The 20,928-nt window shown below is 34.9% G+C and overlaps 1 long non-coding RNA gene across 1 annotated transcript in view; it reads left to right on the top strand.

Moving 5' to 3' along the window:
- Window positions 1-12,776, top strand: part of LOC140712693 (uncharacterized) — a 130,889-nt gene extending 118,113 nt beyond the window's left edge. Inside the window, exons 3-4 of the long non-coding RNA XR_012094402.1 lie at window positions 7,347-7,457; window positions 12,544-12,776. This is a non-coding gene — a long non-coding RNA (uncharacterized lncRNA). The remainder of the gene's footprint in view (window positions 1-7,346; window positions 7,458-12,543) is intronic.
- The last annotated feature ends 8,152 nt before the right edge of the window (window positions 12,777-20,928 follow it).

Genomic DNA, 20,928 nt, shown 5'->3' with positions numbered 1-20,928 from the left:
ACCTAGCTAGGGAGAGAGAGTCTGTAGAACAAGTGCGCTAACAACAACAAGGTGGGTTTTTGTGTCACATAACATAGTCATGGGAGTGGTAGCTCATCATCTTTGCATATTCATTAGAAACAATGTATAGGTCTCCCACACTCAAGAAAGGGGTGGGAGGATCATACCAGGGCATGAACACCAGAAAGCAGGGAACATAGAGGTCATCAGAGAATCTACTATCATGTTAATGTAGTTACTGCAGTGACTTGTTTCCATCAACCACCTCACAAGTTGTTTTCTCTTCCATCTGTTCTTTCTTCTTTTCTTTTTCTTTTTCTATCTTTTTAAAATTTATTGGAAACTTTTCATATTTCATTTTATTTTCTCTATTGCATTGTTAGCTCTATTTCCTTGAAGTCTTTGTTCAGAGATTACTTATGCTAGATATTAAAATTTGTATTCTCTGTGAATAGCAGCAGGGCTTACCAATTCATGCCTGGACATAATATAGGGCTTGGGCACTCTGTCTAGCTCCTTTGGGTTGGAATCCACACCTTTTTGGTGTGTTTCAGTGGGAAGTATAAAGCAAGTATCTTGATTTCTAAACCCAGGAATTTTAGAATTGACCCTTATGATCGAAGAATTTTGGAGCTTTATAAGATCTTTGGCAGTGGTGATCTCAAACCAATTATGAGCTCCAAACTCCCTTCTCAGGTAACTGTTGGTAGCAATGGCATCCCAGTTTGTCCCTGCAATGGCTGGAAAGGGTGTGATCTTGTGAATAGATCACTTTTTAAAAAGTGTATTATTTGCTTATTAGCCCTGCATCTCTTTAAATTTTGTTTGTTTGCAATGATGTGCTTTATTGGCCACAAATTATTTGTTTGATGTTTCCTGATAATACCTTTAGTAGATTATTTTACAATCTATCAATCAGTATATATGTTATAAATATATATTATGTATTGAATCCTGAGTTCATCACAGTATACCTTGAATTAATAGTTTACCATTTTACAAATAATGTAAGAATTGCACAAAAGTCATCCTCCATTTAACCCCTTTCATTCTTTCTGTGAAGACTGGCGTATGTCTTTCTTCTAGTTATATTATAAGCCATACAATATTTTCCTACTAATTTTTTTTTTTTTTGAGATGGAGTTTCCCTCTTGTTGCCCAGGCTGGAGTGCAGTGGTGCAGTCTCGGCTCACTACAACCTCCACCTCCAGGGTTCAACTGATTCTCCTGCCTCAGCCTCCCAAGTAGCTGGGATTACATGCATGCACCACCACACAAGCTAATTTTTTGTATTTAATAGAGACAAGGTTTCACCATTTTGGTCAGGCTGGTCTTGAACCCCTGATCTCAGTTGACCCACCTGCCTTGGCCTCCCAAAGTGCTGGGATTACAGGCATGCTATATTTTCTTTAAAGAATCAATCATCTCTTAATGAAATTCTTAGAAAGCATTTTTACATGTATTTATTACTACTTTGGCTCTTCATTTCTTCTTTCAAAATTACTCTTCTGGAATCATTTCTCTTCAGACTAAACTTCGTTTAGTATTTATTATAGTGCACATTTTCATGATGATGAATTATTTCACCTTTTTTCTGAAATATATTTTTTCACCTTTATTTTTAGAAGATAATTTCACTGGTTATAGAATTCTAGTTACACGCTTCCTTTTCAGCACTTTAAAAACTTTATGCTGTTGTCTCCTAGGTTTTGTAATTTCTGATGATAAATATTCTTTCTTTTGTTTCATTGAATGGAATTACCCTATTGAATGGAATTACCCTATCTGGCTAGTTTAAGTATGTTGTCTTTATCTTTGAGTTTCATTGAATGGAATTACTCTATTGTATCTGGCTAGTTTAAATATGTTGTCTTTATTTTGTTTTCTGCTGCTTGACTACAGTGTAGTAAATTGTAGGGTTTTAAAATGTGTATTTGTTCTCCTGTCTCTGTGGCCTGTTGTATTTTGTTAATTTTGTGAAATCTTCAGCTATTATTTCCTAAATATTGCCTCTGGACTATTCTTTTTTTCCTCCCATTTTAGAACTCCCATAGAGCAAATATTGAAACACTTGATAATGTTTAACAAACCTCAGACTGCTTCTGTTTTTCTATTTTCTATTTTTTTCTCTTTGTGTTTCATATCGGATAATCTGTGCCATGCTTTACTTAAATTCACTGACTCTTTCCTCTGCTGATGCATTCGGTTTTTAAGCCCACCGACTGAATTGTTGTTCTCTGTTTTATGATTCTTAAAATTTCCATTTGGTTCATTTTTATGTTACTTCTCTCTGCTGAAAGTCCTCTGTTCACGCTTGTTATCTAACTTTTAGATGGGTTATTTAAAAGTTTTTTTCTGGTAATTTCAATAGGTGAGCCTTCTATACATCTCCCTATACAGGTGGTTTCTTTTTATGACTATCGGTTACAATTCCTTGCTTGTTCACCTACCTGATAAACATTTTATTTTATGGCAGACACTACACATTTTAAAAAACAATAGAGACAGAAATAAATACCTTTTTTACCCCCATAGGCACCTGTATTGAGGAACTTTTCTTTTGAATCTTAGCTGCAGTTGAGCTGGGCGGGAACTGGGACACAGCTTTAATATTTTCTCTTTTCCTCTGATTTGAGCTATGATGAATGCGAGGTCAGGATCCTTCCTCCCAAAGAGTTCTTAATCCCATGCTCCATGAAAATACAAGATGTCTTTCTGCTTTCTGGCCTCATCACTAGCAGCCACTGACTCTAGTTGGTAGAATTAACTTTGCTTATGGGATGTATTTGCCCACATAGTCCTTAAAAGTTTGACTCTACATATACATATACAGATACATATATATATGCATATGCATATACATATACATATATTTCTAGTCTTAGGAAAGTCTCTCTAACTATGGCAGCTGGCTTTATACCAATATTGGACCACTGGTCCATGGTACAAAAATTGCTATTGGTCTTTACTCACCTAGAAGAAGCACATGTCTTTCTGGAATTTCTATACTCATCTATCTTTATGCTTGCACTGCTATCATATTGCTCAATGATTGTGGTTTTAAGATAGTTTTAATAACCAGTAGGCCATATTTCTTCTTTTCAAGACTATATATATTGTTAGTTTCATAGTCTACTTTTTCTTGGGGTGTGGGGTGGCCAGGAAAACTCCTGATTATCTTATCCATATTATATTAAGCATATAATAATATAAAATGGCATTCTAATAATATTGAGTTATTCTGTCTAGGAATATAGCATTCTGTATTTGAATATTTTTGATTTCCAGTGTAGAGAAACATCACATGATATATGTGACTGTACTAGTAATTGATGAGAATTACTACAGCACAATTGTAAAGGATGCAGACTCTGGAATAAGACTGAAGGGATCAAATCCCACCTCTACTTCCTTGCCACTCAATTTTGGGTCATAGTGAGTCCTTCCTTCACATCACTGATAAGTTCTTGGAAACTGCGACTTTAACCAAAGAATGTACACCCCGTCCTCAGATAACATTGTTTCCTTTCATGTTTTTAGTTATGACATAGATGAGAAAAATCATTGGTTGCATTATACCTCATTTCACCTCAAGTTGCAATTTCTGAGAGCCTATCAGTGACATGAAGTAAAGTCTTCACAAACTGACTATGAAGACTGAGTTAATGTATCAACAGTCACATATGATAGCACCAGGCACACAGTGAATGGTCTGGCGAGCATTTGTTTTTATCATTATTACACTTTTTTCCAATGCATTATCATCAAGAAAATGAATCTTTTTAGGTAGCTTTTGAGGAAAAGAAATGAACCTTCACTTCTAAAGTCCTCAGCTACTGTCTATCGGGTCTCATTGGCCCAAATTGAGTTATGTATTTTTCCCTGAATGTGATATGTTGGTTATGGTCTGATCTTTCTCATACCTGTAGTGAATAGTGGAGTTAGCTTAACTACAAGTCTTAAGTTTCCTCTATTTGCTCAAGGAAAATATTTATAATTGTGCTTGTATTTATATCGTCTACCTAGAGCATGCATATGTTTTTTTTTATTTTCTCACTTGATGTCTTTTTTTTTTTTTTTTTTTTTTTTTTTTTGAAATGGAGTCTTGCTCTGTCGCTCTGGCTAGAGTGCAGTGGTGCCATCTCAGCTCACTGCAGCCTCCACCTTCTGGGCTCAAGAGATTCTCCTGCCTCAGCCTCCTGAGTACCTGGGATTACAGGAGCCTGCCACCATGCCAGACTCATTTTTGTATTTTTCGTAGAGATTAGTAGAGACGGGGTTTCACCATGATGGCCAGGCTGGTCCTGAACTCCTGACCTCAGGTGATCTGCCAGGCTTGGCCTCCCAAAGTGGTAGGATTACAGGCATGAACCACTGTGCTTGGCTTTTATCTTTATTTTTTTTTCTGACAGCCATTTATATCATCTTATTTTCAGAACTGTTTTCTGAAAATCTCATAATATAAAATGAGGAGGCCTTGTAATATGACATTCTGAATTGCTAAAATACTTAAAATATTAGCAGTTAAGTTTCTATTGAGACAATACTATTATTGAATGAGTTATTTCAGTGACTGTCTCATCCAGATTCTGACAATGATCTTGCTGCCTCATGTTTTCTCCCCATAGACTAAAAACTTCTTCGTAAAAATGTATGTTTCCTATATAAAAGAACTATATAGGTTGTGCATCAATTTTATTGATGTTATCAAAGAACCAACTTTTAAAAAAATTTGTCACTGCTTTAATGTTTTAAATTTCATTGATTCCTGTCCTAATTCTTACTATTTCTTCACTTGCTTTAGGCTTATATTGCTCTTCATTCTCTAGTTTTCTAAGGTGGGGCACTAGACTACTGATTTTAGATTTTTCTTCTTTTCTAGCTTATGCATTCAATGCTGTAAATTTCCGTGTAAGTACTGCTACTCACAAGGTTAAATCATACAATTTGTAAGTATGGCATGTCTGTTAGTTCTGATGCATAAATTAGAGTTTTCCAAATTGAAGCATTCTCTCCTGTTGTGCAGTGTGTCTATAACCCGTTAAAATCCTTAGTCCTTACATTCATCATTTAGAATCATAAAATCTTAGAAATATAAAGATCCAATCCTTCATGCAAATATATTCCAATAATTAAACTAACACCTAGAGTAGTAAAACTACTTGCAGGGAGTTATCCAGTGGCTCCATCCTCTCCTATAGCTATTTCTATTGAGGGCAATTGATGCATAATCATTCAGTAGATAGTGAGCTTCATTTAGAACCCGGTCTACAGGTTGCCAACTTCACAGTACCCAGAAGCTGTATGGAGCTTAGTTACAATTTTAAAAGGTACGGCTCTCAGTAACTACAAAATGCCAAGTCAGTGATAAAAGTGAGGATGGAGATAACTATATTGAATGAAAGAAAGAATTTTTCTAACTCATCATTCTGATGCCATTTCTTCATAACGTAGCATAAAATAAATAAAAATACATTAAATTGTACAGTGGACTAATGGATGCGGTGAGTTTCTTTTCACCTTATTTATCTCCGGGAACTTACCTCTGTATGTGTACAAATTCAATGTTCTAACTGAGAGCAGGAGTTCTAAGATCTATCATGAAAGCATTGCCAAAAAGAAGACTAGGTGCTTGGGGCCCCGGAGACAGCTGAAAAGACAAGTCAAGGAAACGAGATGGCAGAAGGGAATCCTGAATGCAAATTTCTTCTAACTGATTTTAAAATAAACTTCTATTAACATTATATATTATCTGTATAAAACTTGATAAAGGATAGAATGATGAAACATTTTTATGAACCATGACATTTAAACAGTTATTTATACAACTTTTCAAAGTACCGTATTTTCATTTACAGATCAGTTCCACAATTTCACTAACAAATGTATTATTGATTTGCTAACAACAGTAATTAAAGTATATCGTGTCACACTGATCGAACTTGAAAGTGCCTTATTTAACAGGACATTTTATAAAATATCTTTTATTTTAGACAGAGTCTCACTCTGTCAACCAGGCTGGAGTGCAGTGGCATGATCTCGGCTCACTGCAAGCTCCCCTTCCAAGGTCCACGCCATTCTCCTGCCTCAGCCTCCCAAGTAGCTGGAACTACAGGCGCCCGCCACCATGCCTGGCTAATTTTTTGTGTTGTTAGTAGAGACAGGGTTTCACCGTGTTATTCAGGATGGTCTCGATCTCCTGACCTCGTGATCTGCCCGCCTCGGCTTCCCCAAGTGCTGAGATTACAGGCGTGAGCCACTGCGCCCAGCCTCTAAAATATCTTATCTCATTGCATTGGTGGAAAGATTCTTAAGAATGTGTAAAATGTATCTTTTTATCCTAATGCATTACACAATTTAATAAAAGGAAATAAAATATCTCCAATACTTTAACTTTTTCACATATATATCTTTCAATTCTTGTGTAGAAATTAAGTCACTCTCTTAAAGGAACACTATGTAGTGTTTATGTGATTATTTCAGATACTTATGACTTGCAAGTGAAAAGAGAATCTCAAACTGTAGAAAAGATGGTTTTCAAAGTGTAAGAATGATGAGAACGGTAAGATCACTGATACTGTAAATGCAACCATAATTTTTTTTTCCACTGGACTATTTTCATAATAGTAGAATATCAAATAATCTCTATTAGGATTCAAAAGGATTAGAGAAATAAATGTTTGGTACAAAGTGACAATATTTTAAAACATACTATACTTTATAGTCAGCAAAAATACAATGTTAGTGTAAAATTAACATAATGGAGACATAGCCCTTTTTGTTAAAAGTGAGCAGTTGCTTCTAATTCTGCTTCCACTTTCCATAAATTGTAACCTCCATCTACTCAACAGAAATACTATTCAACAAAGAGTTTAATTACTTCTTCTTTCCCTCTGGATTTGGGAAATCAGTCTTGTTTTCCTGGACATCACCCCTCCCTTTATAAAATGGTAACAATAATAGTTTCTTTGTGAGGATTGTTGGAGACAGTGTCAATGCAGCATTTAAGACCTGGTACTTTGCAAGTGATAAAAAATTGGCGGTCATCATAATCAATGCCATCATTTTTATACATACGTGGAGAAGAGACAAGACCAACGGAGTCAGAAATAGACACAAATGGGTTCAAATTCTTCTGTGCCTCCTATTATCTTTGTGGTCTTGTAAAAATTAGTTAATTTCTCTCAGTCTACATTTTCTTATTAATAAATGATAGGCTAATGATCGCCTCTTAACAGTGCTGGGTGAGGGTTAAATGAGATTAAAAGTGCAGAACACTCCTATTAACCTAACAATTAGGTTAATAGGAGAAACCAATATATGTTTTCTTTCTTTATTTTATCCAGAACTACTTAACAATATATGTACTGATCCATTGTGGAATTATTAAGGAAAATACATTGAAATAGGTGGTATTCTTGTCAAAGATATATACAGATGGCTAGATGGATAGATTGGTAAGTAGATAGAAAGATTTCACTATTTGTGTACAATTGCACCTTGCTTTCAGGGCAAACTGCTACAGGAAAACACGTATTTATAAAAGTCCAAAAACGACAAAATCATCAAAGAGAATAAAAACTAAGAATATAACCCCTGCTTGATGTTCAACGCTCCTACTACACATTTCAAGGTCAAAGATGGCATGTGGTTTCCTATCTGAAATTGACAGTCACCCTGTTTTCCTTCATTGACCTCTTTTTATAATATGTTTGATCCCTTTCAATGGATCACAAGCCCTTATCCAGTTCACTCCATAGACAGGTAGCAACAAGAGGAACTTTGTATTTAACCTTTGCCACTCAGCAAACTTTGACATTTTATTTTATCTTGAATATAGTATCTAATAAAGTGGGTAGTGTTACTAATGCCAACATTTCTTTTAACACTCACTACTCTCACTTTAAATACTTTCATGCCACATTTATGTTTTTATCTTGCAATCTACTATGGAAAATGCCTTCACTGAGGTATTTTTGTATATTTACAACTTATGACGTAGAATATGATTTTAAAAGAGAGCAAACTACAGTGTTGGGAATTGCAGAAAAATTAATATTTTTGGTTTTGTATTTTTGAAGTCTCAGTGCTCAATGCCAACTGTAGATACGGCATCCTTTGACTCCAGATTTCTGGGGGAAAAAAATGCAATCAAGTTGTGCTTGGCAAAGCATTTTAAATCCATCTTCTACCTCTCTTGCCTAGCCAGAGGTTTCTCAAGAACCATTCAAATGGTTCTTTAGGGGCATGGAGAAGACTGTGAGATGGCAAACGCAATATTATTGGATCAAATAAATATCAAGATTAGTGATCTGCACTAGTAATGATCTGGATCGCTGGAGAACTCCGTTGCAGCCTAAGAGGCAAGCCAATTAAAAAGAATAATTGGCTTCCCTTCCCACTACCAGTTAGGGAGACTCCACACTGTGCAGAATTAAGAGGCAAAGAAGACAATGGGGAGACAATGAGTTGTCACAGAGCTAACAACCCACACCCACTTACAAAGTCATCAGAAAGAGCTTTGGCATCACTATTACATATGTTGACAGCCATGAACAAGAAATAGATTATTTAAATAAATGTAAAAGATCATTTTTTATCTACCCGGAAGTTAACCCAGATTGTACTATAAATTCATCCCACAAATAAGCTTGCTTACATGCATGCATGCAAATTTTAAGTGTAAAATTCATTGAAACTTTGTTGATAATAGTAATTTAGTCAAACACTTTTAATAAACTATATAATCCACGAATAGTTGACTAGTGAAATTAGAGTACACCATAAAGAGAATGTTATGTAGCTACTAAAAAGAGCTTCATATATATATATATATATTTGTGTACAAACACACACACACCCCAAGATAAATGTAAAGATTTTTTAAGGAGAGAAAAAAGTGTAGAACTTTGCAGAGAAAATGAAGACTAACAAATATAGGCATTTATTTTATTTAAAAACACACCTCTAAAAATTGGTAACAATGGTCATTTCTCAGGAGGACTTAAGGTCAGAGTACATGGTGTTTGACTGTTTTTGTTAATTTTGAATTTTAATTCGTACAAAAGGCCCATTTCCTGATGGAATTCATATTCATGAATGAATCCAACATTCATGTCAAAAGATGTTACCAAAATTGCAGTACCATTTATCTATAAAGTTATTTTGAACACTGAATATTTATTATATATTCTTACAAATATATCAAAATAAATATTCACCAAAAGAAATATTAACAAATAGGCTCTTTATACTTGTATAATCTTCTTTCTCTTCTTCTTCTTCTTCCACTTCTTCTTCTCCTTGTACTTCTGCTGTTTAAACCTCATTTAAAATTAGGAATTTAATTGTGGTGTGTGGAATACTTACACTATTTTCTTTAGAAAAAAAGAAAAGTAAAACAGCAAGAAAATGCCCATCGAGGATAGAAACAAAATTTGACAGAAAGTTTTCAAATAATTATTAAGATGGCTTAATTTGAGGGCGTTTGCTTGTACTGCCAAAAGAATTATTTAGTATGCTGACAAACTCTGCAAAATGGAACTAAATTAGCAGTGTTAAGAAGTCCGCACAGAATGCCTTTCATTAAAATTGCATCAGAGTGTAAAAACATCTTCAGAGAATTCCGCGCTGTATCAGTTCTTCTGGGAGGATCTGAAACAAAAAAACTGTTTTATGAGGCAGGATGATATATTATAGTAGTAGTTAGGAGTATGGCCTCTAGAGTCATACTCCCTGGATTCAAATTCCAGCACAGCCACTTCTCTCTGCAGAGCTTTGGACAATTTCTCAAATGTTCTGCACCTGTTTCCTTATCTGTCGTAGTCAGATAATAATAGCAGATTCCCTGCAAAGTTGTGAGGATCAAGTGATTAATATAATGCACCTAAGCCATGCCTAGAAGATAGTGTTTTGTAAACATTGATTATTCATGTCTTAGTATTATTGTTTTTATCTACCAATAAAAATACTTACTGAATTATCACGTGTATGTCTTTCTAACAGGCAGACATAGCAAGTAAAAAAACCATCAATTTATCATCATTAAACCTGTGTTTTATTCTGACTCTAACACTTATTGGGTATGTGACCTTGGCAATGTCACTTCATGTCTCTTGGGGTGATTAAGACACCCCAGTCTGACTTCTCCACTGAAAAATGGGGTTCACTCATCTGATTGTCTTGAAAATCTAATGCAGTTTTCTGAGAAAGTAAATTTCAATATTGAAATGTTATATACATATGAAATTAGTAATGACAGGAGAAAGTATAACAGTAGAAATAAAAATAAGAGTAAGAAGAGTAATTTATGGTAATCATAGAAAAAAGAAATAAAGAGAAAAAATAAAAGAAAAATAATATTTCACAAATCATAATATTCATATTTAGTCCTATTTTTGCAAGTATTTTAAAACTTTGCATATGCTTTATATCATATATTTTGAACAACTGCACAAATGGTATATTGCTGTATATAACCTTTTGCAAACTTCTTTTATACTTATGACAATTCTTCAGGCTTATTAACTTAATACATATAGGACTGGTTCATTTATTTTAAATTGCAAATAAAATTCCATTGTATTAACAAACTCTATTTATTCCTGACCTTCCTGAGGGATAGAATTTATTTTGCTGTTACAAATTGCACTTCAATGAATATGTTCATACAAATATCTTTTGCACATGTGTATAAATTTTATCATGAATACATTCTGAGAAATAGAATTACTGGATTTCATGGCATATGTATCTACACTTGTGTTAAATTTTGTCAAATTTCTCTCTGAAGTGGTCAACTGTCTTATTGAGTATAGCAAGCAGAAATATTTGAAAACTCTCTATTTTCCCCTGTATATTTATCCTTAAATGGAAGGTCACTATCAAGGGCATAGAGTAGAATATTGTATCTACCACCCTTCATTGTTCATTTGAATTTTGGCAAATTTCTCTTTTAGACTTACATTCTGAGTATACATTGACTGTCATAGACTCAAGCCCAATCTCCAAATTCCACATCTCTCAAAATTCTTACTGAACTAACATTTTATTAAAGATTAATTAAAAATACTGATTATAAATTCCCTGAATTTACACCTTTGTTGTCTAAGCCAGCATTTCTCGAATCTGTTGGCCTCAAGACATGTTTACACTCTAAAATTTACTGAAGACACCAAGTAGTTTTTATTTGTATAGTTTATTTCTTTTGATATCCGTATTGTCTTACGATATTGGAAATTAAAGCAGAAATTTTTAAAAATATGTATGTATCAATTCATTCTTAAATAGGAAAGATAAATCATTTATATGCTAACATGAGTAATGTACTTTTATAGATAAAATAATTGTTTTCCAAAACAAGATTTAATGACAAGCCTGGTTTTCTCTTTTGTAAATGCCTTTAATGCTTGTCTTAATGGAAGAGAGTTACATTCTCGTATCTGCTTCCGAATTCAATTCGCTATGCTATGTTGTTTTCATTGAAGTGTATGAAGGAAATCTGGCCTCACAAAGATATCTAATTGGAAAAGGATGAAGTATTTTAACAGTTTTTGCAAATAATTGTAGATATTCTTCTTTGAAACTACATCAAAACTCAACAAGCATGGTTTCTTAAACGTTAACTTCAAAATGGAGTCTGAAACCCTATCACAAATCGTACATTGTGTGTTACATTAAAATCTATTCTCTATCTTGTGCTCAGAATGGATTTTTCACCTATTTATTACTGTGTAGCACTATTATGCAGTAAGGAGTTAATACAGCAGACCTGGCTTGCTCCTATTAAAAAGGCTTACTTTCAGGGTTGGACCTGGGTTGGCGTCTGGAAACTTGGCTTTTGGAATGCTCCCTACATTAATAAAACTGTTTTACCCACCTAGGGCATTGAACAACTGTTTTCCTTCGGGGAGTCTGGAATTTTAGTAGCAGTAGCTGGTCATTGTGCCTACGTGCCCAGCCACCAGTGAAAACCCTGAACTCTGAGTCTCAACTAGGCTTCCCTGGGCAGAAACACTGCACGTATTTTGCTGCATTTCAGCACTAGAGAAAGAAGTGAGTTCTCTGTGAACTCTCCTAGAAGAATGAGAACTTCTGAAGCCTGTCTTTGGATTACTCCAAACTCCACCCGATGTGTTTTTTTGTCATTGCTGATTGCTATTATAAGCTACAGTCTGTCTTTGAGATCTGTCAGTCCCTGGGATAATGATGCATCAGTCGTTTGGAAATATTGATTCAGTGAGATATTCAGATCTTCTAAAAGTTGGCATAATTCATCATAGAACATCAAAAAGCAATCACTATTGTTAACGTCTCCTTCAGTCTCTTCAGAAAACTGTTCATGTATGAGAAGCCATCAGTTTCATAGTTGCCAATAAGCATTTTACAAGATTCTAAGTTTTACTGGGAAGTTCAAATTTTCCATTGGCAATAAATACTATCATTTTTACCCTTGACAGATACCTTTGGCTTGTTTTCTAGAAAATTTCTGCTGGATATCCAATCCTTAATTAAACCTAGTTTGTCTCTGTGTTACTTTTTCAGGTGAAAATCATGTTCCACAAAAGAAGGGTTAGTTTGGCCTGCAATTCAAACAAGTACAGATATCCTTCCATGGAATGACCATCACATTTGGATTGTAATAAAAATGCTTAAGACAAACTTCTCATTTCATCCTTGGAGTATTAAAAATGTGCATGTTTAAGGCTTGAAATTTAACACTGCATTTTAATGTTTTATTAGGGTAATTCTTAAATAAAATTGGCATTTTTAAAAAAGTGCCTGAAGTTTCATGTTGAAGAAACTAATCGTAACTAGTACAGTTGCTACTAAACACTGCCTTGACTAAGATTTAAATTTCAACAAAGTGATATTATTATTAAAATGGTTTCGACTTCATAGATCCTGGAAGCTTTTTGGGGAGCCCCAGTGGTGGATTACACTTTGGGAACCACTAAACTCTGTTCCATTTTGCCCTATTTACTCACTGAAACATAGTGATCGGGGTGGAGTGGTGATTGGGGTTATAGTGTTAATGCTACACACCTCAAAAAGCAACTTTTACATAAAAAAAAAATTCTCAATTTGCTTGGTGTTTCAGATCTTGCAACTCTAAGTGAGGAAGATGATAAAATAAATGAGTACATTTTCGTTCTTTCTTGTCAGGTTGTCAAATTGTCTTCCAAAGAGATGAAAAACTCATAAGCTTGAGGCTGGGGGTGATGGCTCACACCTGTAATCCCAGTATTTTGGGAGGCCGAGGTGGGAGGATTTCTTGAGTCCAGGAATTCAAGATCAGCATGGACAACATGGAGAGACTCCCATTTCTAAATATATATGCATACATATACATATATACACAAATACATGCATATGTATGTATATTTTAAATTAGATAGGTACAGTGGCATGCTCCTGTGGTCACAGCTACTCAGGAAGCTGAGGCAGGAGGTTCACCTAAGCCAGGGAGGTCAAGGCTGCAGTGAGCTGTGATCATGCCACTACCACTCTACCCTGGGTGACACAGTCAGACCCTGGCTTACATATATGTATATATATCCCATATATAATATATATCTTATATATCTCACATATGTAAATGTATATATGTGTATATATACACTTATATGTATATACACATATTATATCATGTATATGATATATATCATATATACATATGATATATACACATAGGATATATACATATATGATATGTACACATATATCACATATCTACATATATCATATATATGTATATGCCATATATGATATATAGAGATATATCACATATATGATATATATACCTATATCACATCTATATCACATATATGTTATATATACATATATAATGTATGTAAGCTTGATTGTGTTTCTCCTCCCAGACTCATCAGCAATAAGTAGAAATAGGCCCAGTGCCTCTAATATGTTTGTTTTAATCCTTTGTCTAAAGTGTATATTTTTGCCTTTCTTGTATATCATTAATAATATTTAAATAAGAAAGAGAAAGAATACATGTAAAGGCCTATGTTTGTTAGTGAGGTACTTTAAAGTGTGAATAACATTAGCAGATGAAATATACACAATGTTTAGAATCTTTTTAATGTCAGATAAGATTTCATTTTTTTTTTTATAAAAGTCTGATAATTATAATTTCCATAAAATTCTCGCTTTTTTAGAAAAGCAGAAACAACCAAACAAAATAAAAACATCAATGAGCTACTTCAAACTTGCTCAGAGAGTTTTATGGGAAAGATTGAGCACAGAGCACGGCATTTCACTGAAAATGAGATCCATTTATTCTCACTCTCTCTTCTCACCCTCACAGTCAGCTCTCCTCTTTATCTAATTGTCCTCCACTGAAAACATTTTCCTTAGAAGATCTTGCCTCTCAATTTCCCTCTTCTACTTATAGAGATCAGTTGTGCTCCTTCTTACCTCTTGTTACCAAGTCTACTCACCTAGCCACCATTTACCACAACTGATAAAGCAGAAGTGATTAACTGAGGAAAAAATGTGTTTGTCTAATAAATAAAAGATTGTTCAGTCAAAAAACAGGATGGGATTGGTTATAGGTGATGAAAGTTATTTTTGTCACATATGCACATTAAAAATAAGGCAATCTGTCACATACACTGCTAAAAGACTTTAAGTAAATGATGCTGGAAATGGAAAGCAAATGTTGCTGGTGATGGAAAGGAGATGGTGTTGGTGATGATGGAAAGGAGATGATGCTGGTGATGATGGAAAGGAGATGATGCTGGTGACGGGAAGGAGATGGTGCTGCTGATGGAAAGGAGATGGTGCTGCTGATGGAAAGGAGATGGTGCTGGTGATGATGGAAAGGAGATGATGCTGGTGATGATGGAAAGGAGATGATGCTGGTGATGATGGAAAGGAGATGATGCTGGTGACGGGAAGGAGATGGTGCTGCTGATGGAAAGGAGATGGTGCTGGAGATGACGGAAAGGAGATGGTGCTGGTGATGATGGAAAGGAGATGATGCTGGTGATGATGGAAAGTAGATGATGCTGGTGATGATGGAAAGGAGATGATGCTGGTGATGGGAAGGAGATGGTGCTGCTGATGGAAAGGAGGTGGTGCTGGAGATGATGGAAAGGAGATAGTGTTGGTGATGATGGAAAGGAGATGATGCTGGTGACGGGAAGGAGATGGTGCTGCTGATGATGGAAAGGAGATGGTGTTGATAACGGAAAGATGGTGCTGCTGATGGAAAGGAGATGATACTGATAATGGAAAGATGGTGCTGATGATGGAAAGGAGATGGTGCTGATGATGGAAAGGAGATGGTGCTGATGATGGAAAGGAGACGGTGCTGATGATGGAAAGGAGATGATACTGATAATGATTATTCCTCTGATTTCTATTAGCATTCTTTATGGTTTAGTGCCCTAGTCAAGTGATAGATTAGCCTCTTCTTAATATAGTCTTTATAGAAACAGATTTTCTCTCCTATCTCAAGCCGATGGAAATTATTTTATTTTGCCTTATGCATTACATCCCTTTTGTGCTCATTATGCATTGAAGAGCTAGAACCACCAATAGTGCTAGCAATTTCTTCTCATAATATTTCCTTCTCGTGTAGAAAACTATAGTTTCAAAATTAACTTGAATCACAAGAGATCAAGTGCTCTGAAATTTTGAAGATGCATCCAGACGTGTCAAAATCATTTTAACATTTGTTAAAATAATATATATATAAAATACCATATATATATATGGTATTCCTGGGTGTAGTTTTTAAATTCACTTTTGTATTTTTAGAAATGTAATTGGCCTGGAGCAGTGGCTCATGCCTATAAACCCAGCACTTTGGGAAGCTGAGGCGGACGAATCACAAGGTCAGGAGATAAGAGACCATCCTGGCTAACACGGTGAAACCCCATCTCTACTAAAACTGCAAAAATATTTAGCCGGGGGCGGTGGCGGGCGCCGGTAGTCCCAGCTACTCGGGAGGCTGAGGCAAGAGAATGGCGTGAACCCGGGAGGCGGAGCTTGCAGCGAGCCGAGATGGCGCCACTGCACTCCAGCCTAGGCGACAGAGTGAAGACTCCGCCTCAAAAAAAATAAAAAGAAAAAATAAAAAGAATACAAAATTAGCCTGGCATGGTTGGCACATGCCTAGAATCTCAGCTACTTGGGAGGCTGAGGCAGGAGAATTGCTTGAACCTGGGAGGCAGAGGTTGCGGGGAGCCGAGATCGCAGCATTGCACTCCAGCCTTGACAACATGAGTGAAACTCTGTCTCAAAACAAAAACAAAAACAAAAACAAAATGTAATTAACTTGCTCCCGAATAATTGCTTCTAAGTATATCTAGGATACTAGGATTTTATAAGTATGAGGAAATGCAACATTAGTGCCAGGCTCTTACTCTACAGAAAATGATTCCTCAAAACAAACCAGAGATGCAAATAGAAATACATGACCAAATACCATTCACTGAAGATGTGATAAGTGTGTCAGAGAAAAGACTAGTGTTGTTTAATGCGTTATACTGTTGCTCTGCTTGTTAGAATCATGTTGGTTTCTTAATGGATGTAATATTTTGTGATTATTTTGTGGCCCTTTCAATAAAATAAGTTGTGAATCCCTTTGAGATATAACTTTCTACTGAAACACTCTTTTATGAAGAAAACAAGCTATAACTTGAATCATTTCACTTTATCATACCTTTTGTTAAGAGATTTTAATCATCTTAGGTCTGATAAATTTATGATGCTAAAAATAATCTAGTGAATATAAAGAATGCAAAATAAGTAAAGCTAATTACAAGTTATTAAAAATCCATGAAGAACACATGTGCCATTAAAGCAGATGAAACTTGAATTAAAAGTTCAATGACTAAACCAAATATAATAATACTTAAAAATAAACAATGGTATTTTCCCTTTTTCCTAGATATAAAATCTTCTGCTAATGCTATCTTCTGTTCCAAGATAGCTTGTTAATTCTTGATTAAAATGGAACCAATCAAAATCCACCACTACCCCTCAGTTCCAAAAGCTATTTTCCTTTCTATGTAACTGGATTCTGTATACCTGGAAGATATACTGATGGATTTCGTATGCATAGTAATCCATGTACAGGGGAGTTCTACCAGGAAGCATCAAACTCATCAATGTATCTGGTTTTGGAGCCTATGCTCCAAAAGAAACTCCTTCAAGGTGAATCTACCTAATAATATCTTTTCTTTTTCTTTTCTTTTTTTTTTTTTTAATAGGACACAACTGTCACAATGGGTTTCAAAATGGATCATTTTTATAACAAAAACTTCTTTTTAGTGAGTACTGATTTTCATTTTCAGGTTTTGTTTCTATCCCTATAGAATGACAAAAAAGAAAAACATGCCTATTACACATCACATTAGAGTATAACAGTCAGGATCCCAGCAAGAAGAAAATGTCACATTTAAATGGGTCAATTGATACGAACTTAATTAAGAAACCACAATATTTACTAAAATGGATAGAGCCAAAAGAACCAACAAGGGATTGTGAATCCAAAATGTGGTAATACCACACCTGAATGGGCAAGAGGGGAGAGTAGGTACCAGCTGCAGTTGTAGGAGATGTTGAGAGTTACCACTCAACAGGAGGTATGTCCTTCTTTAGAGAAACACAGCCAACCCACAGGAAGAGAGCACTGGAAATGGGTACCTCAGCCTTTCTCTTCTCATATGCTACAAGCTCCCACCAACATCTCTGATTAGCTGAACATATTAAGAAGTTAAAAGAAAGCCTGTTGATACAGACTATAAAAGTCAGCAGGTGGCCAAAATTCAGGTATGTATCTGGGAGTTCAAAAATATATATTGCATAAATATTTTTAAATTACAAGAATTTCTGTCCCTAAAAATCCTTTCATACATTTGTATCTGTCAATGACATTTTGAGGATAGATAGAGCAGCAATGAAGCCTCACTATACTTCTAAAAATGTTCTTTTTGAAATATATTTACCAAATGATCCTTGGTTATCTAAAAAAACATAAAGATTGTCTTATTAAGCAAACACTCTTAACAATGGCCACTTAAAAAAAAATCCTACTTATATGGTAAAGTGCACACAAGGCACAGAAGGAACTAACCCTGTCGAGAATGGAAAGCAAGATTCAAGTGGTCGTCCTCTTCCAAAGTTACTATAACTAAAACCAGACCCTTTTATTGTCTTTAGCTTATTTACAACTCATCCTATTTTGGTAAGCTAGGAATTAATTATTAGTTTTACTTATTTGACCTTGGGAGAAATATTTAGTAATATTAAGCATAGCTGCAGCCAGATCTTGCTAAAGTCACTCCATTTTATCTAATTCATTCATAATCTAAGCCAAAACTTACTCGAGAACTGAACTTAAACAAACTTAACATGACCTTCATCTTATATGTATAAAATATGACATAAAATTAACAGTGCAATATTAAAAAATAAAGGTATACAATTACTTTAATGTGTGATTGAACTAGGAAAAGGGCAAACGAGTCATTTGATATTAAGGTTATGTACATTTCTTGAAATATGTCCTTCAAATATCATTTATGTTTAAAGACTTATTTAATACCTAAGTCTTTTCATACTCATCCTTAAGTAGGAAATGTAAATTGTTCCAGCCATTCAAGAGAATAATTAAACATAACTTACAAAATGTCATAAAATTGGCATTACCTTTAACCAACTCTTTTCACTTCCAGGGATTATCCTAAGAAAATAATTAGACTTTTTAACTAAGTTTTATGTATAAGTTTTTTAATGCATAGAGAAAAATAGATGGGAAGAAGTTATTAAAGAAATAATACAAGAGAATTTTAAGTAGCTGAAGGTAATCCCAAATTGTCAAATTGAAAGGAATGCTGAACAGGATGAACAACAAAGACCATGACGCACACAAAACATGATGAATTTTCACAGCTTCATGAATGAAAATCAAAAAAAGATTCCAAAGAGGAAAAAGTGCTGTCACCCACAGAAGAATGAGTTCACACTTCTCACTAGAAAGCACCAAAATGCTTTAAAAGAATGGATGAGTAATTTGGAAAGTATAGGGAAATGTAACTCTCAACCCATTATTATATAAAAATACCTAAAGTTTGAGGTAATATGAGTATAATTGGATGACAGCATGGGAAATGCCTTTTCTCTACTTTCTGACACCCAAAACCTCAAATACCACTACGGGGAGGAAAAAGAGTGGAAATCATTCTTTGACTTTAAACTGGAAATAAGTAAGAAATTCAGAAGTGTCTGGGTTTATTTGGAAATGAGAAGATCAGTCTGTCATCACATACGATAGCAATTTATAAAGGAAGTTAAAAACTGTAAGTTTTTGTTTTTTTTTTCACCTCTGAGTATGTGGCTTGGGACTTTCATAGCCTATTATTATGACCATTACTAACAGCAATTATTTCTGAATGCTTATTATCTACTAGCTACTTTGTTTTATCCTCTTCATATAAAATCATATTGAGTACTCATAAATCGGATGGGATGTGGGTATTATTATCTTCAGTTTTTCAATGACGAACTAAGGCTTGGGAACAATCAGTAACTTTCCCGAAGTCATACATTTTGCAAGTGGTAAAGTTAAATTACAACCAGATTTTCATGACTCATTTAAACCCATTGTCTTAAACATTATTTTAAGATCTAACAACATCCAACTAATTATCCTTAACAAACAATACACAGACCTTCCTTGACCTCTCAACAATTCAGTGCTTGCTTTACTATTAACATTTTGTTGTTGTTGACAGAAATAATTAAAATATTTTCAGTCCTGTATCTCCAGGACCTTCTTGGTATTATCCTTTTAAACTCCCTCCCTGAAGCTACATGACTCATCTCTTCAAAATCTCCTCTTCCATGAAACCTAGAGGAGAGAAAGCCTATTTTCAATTAGTCCTAGCGTTCCCTGTTCTCTGCTGATAAGACTCTACTGAATAAGTACCTGTGTAGGGGCATTCAGCATTGGCTTAATTCATACCCAAGGGCACCTTACACTGCCAAAAGCTTCCAAAACAAATTCTAGAAAAGTGCCTGAAGGAAAATTTTCAGTACTGGTGGAAAAAATCATAAAAGGATAGTTCAGGGAAAGAGAAATAATTGTTATTTTCTACTATAAAAGCAAACACTGAACTTGATGGGGTTCAACATGTGTCTAAAATTGATTATGGGCCGCTCCTGTCTTTCATCTTGATGAACCATTTACCTTCTGTGAGAATTTAGAATACTTTCCCTTCCCACTTTTATTCACCTCCCTGTACTCCAACTGCATCTTCAGCATAGTGTCCTAGACTCTAGCAGGATTCTAGAGCCTGTAAGAATGTTCTTTAAACTGAAGAAGTCATATGCCAGAAGTATTTCAAAGCTTGGATTTATTGTTCCTTTTAATGTAGTCTGGATGTCTCAGTACTAAGTCTACAGCTGAAGTTTCCTTATTCATTGTCCATCTTATCTATTTTTAATGTAGGAGATGTAAAGATTTTTTCTATGCATAAATAAGCTAATATTATGAACAAATGCAAATCCTTGTAATTGTATGTAACTGATATGGGAGTTAAAAAGAAATTACTTAGGCAGATAGTGAGGGTCAGGAAATCCTCAGTAAGGTTTTCCTTTCAACGAAGAACAGTACCCAAATCATTTTCTTTTCTAACAAAGAGCAGCCTGTAAAATCCAGGTGCAGACATAGATAAGCGAACAGGAATCTTGCATGGGTGAATGCCGGCAGCTGTGCCAGCAGGAAAGGGGCTACCTGGAAGCTAGGCATATTCAACATGGTGGCTCCATCTTCCTTTCTCTTTGCCAAACCACATGTATAGTAAGGAGAAGACAACATGGCACTGACCAAGTAAAGACTATATTTGCATAATGGAAGATTAGGGTGGGGCGACCAGCTTCCTCATGCATTATGTAAAC

The sequence above is a fragment of the Chlorocebus sabaeus genome, chromosome 10, assembly GCF_047675955.1.
Source record: "Chlorocebus sabaeus isolate Y175 chromosome 10, mChlSab1.0.hap1, whole genome shotgun sequence".
NCBI classification, from domain to species: Eukaryota; Metazoa; Chordata; class Mammalia; order Primates; family Cercopithecidae; genus Chlorocebus; species Chlorocebus sabaeus.
Note: the sequence above shows the minus strand (reverse complement) of the source record. Positions and strands in the feature narration are given on the sequence as shown.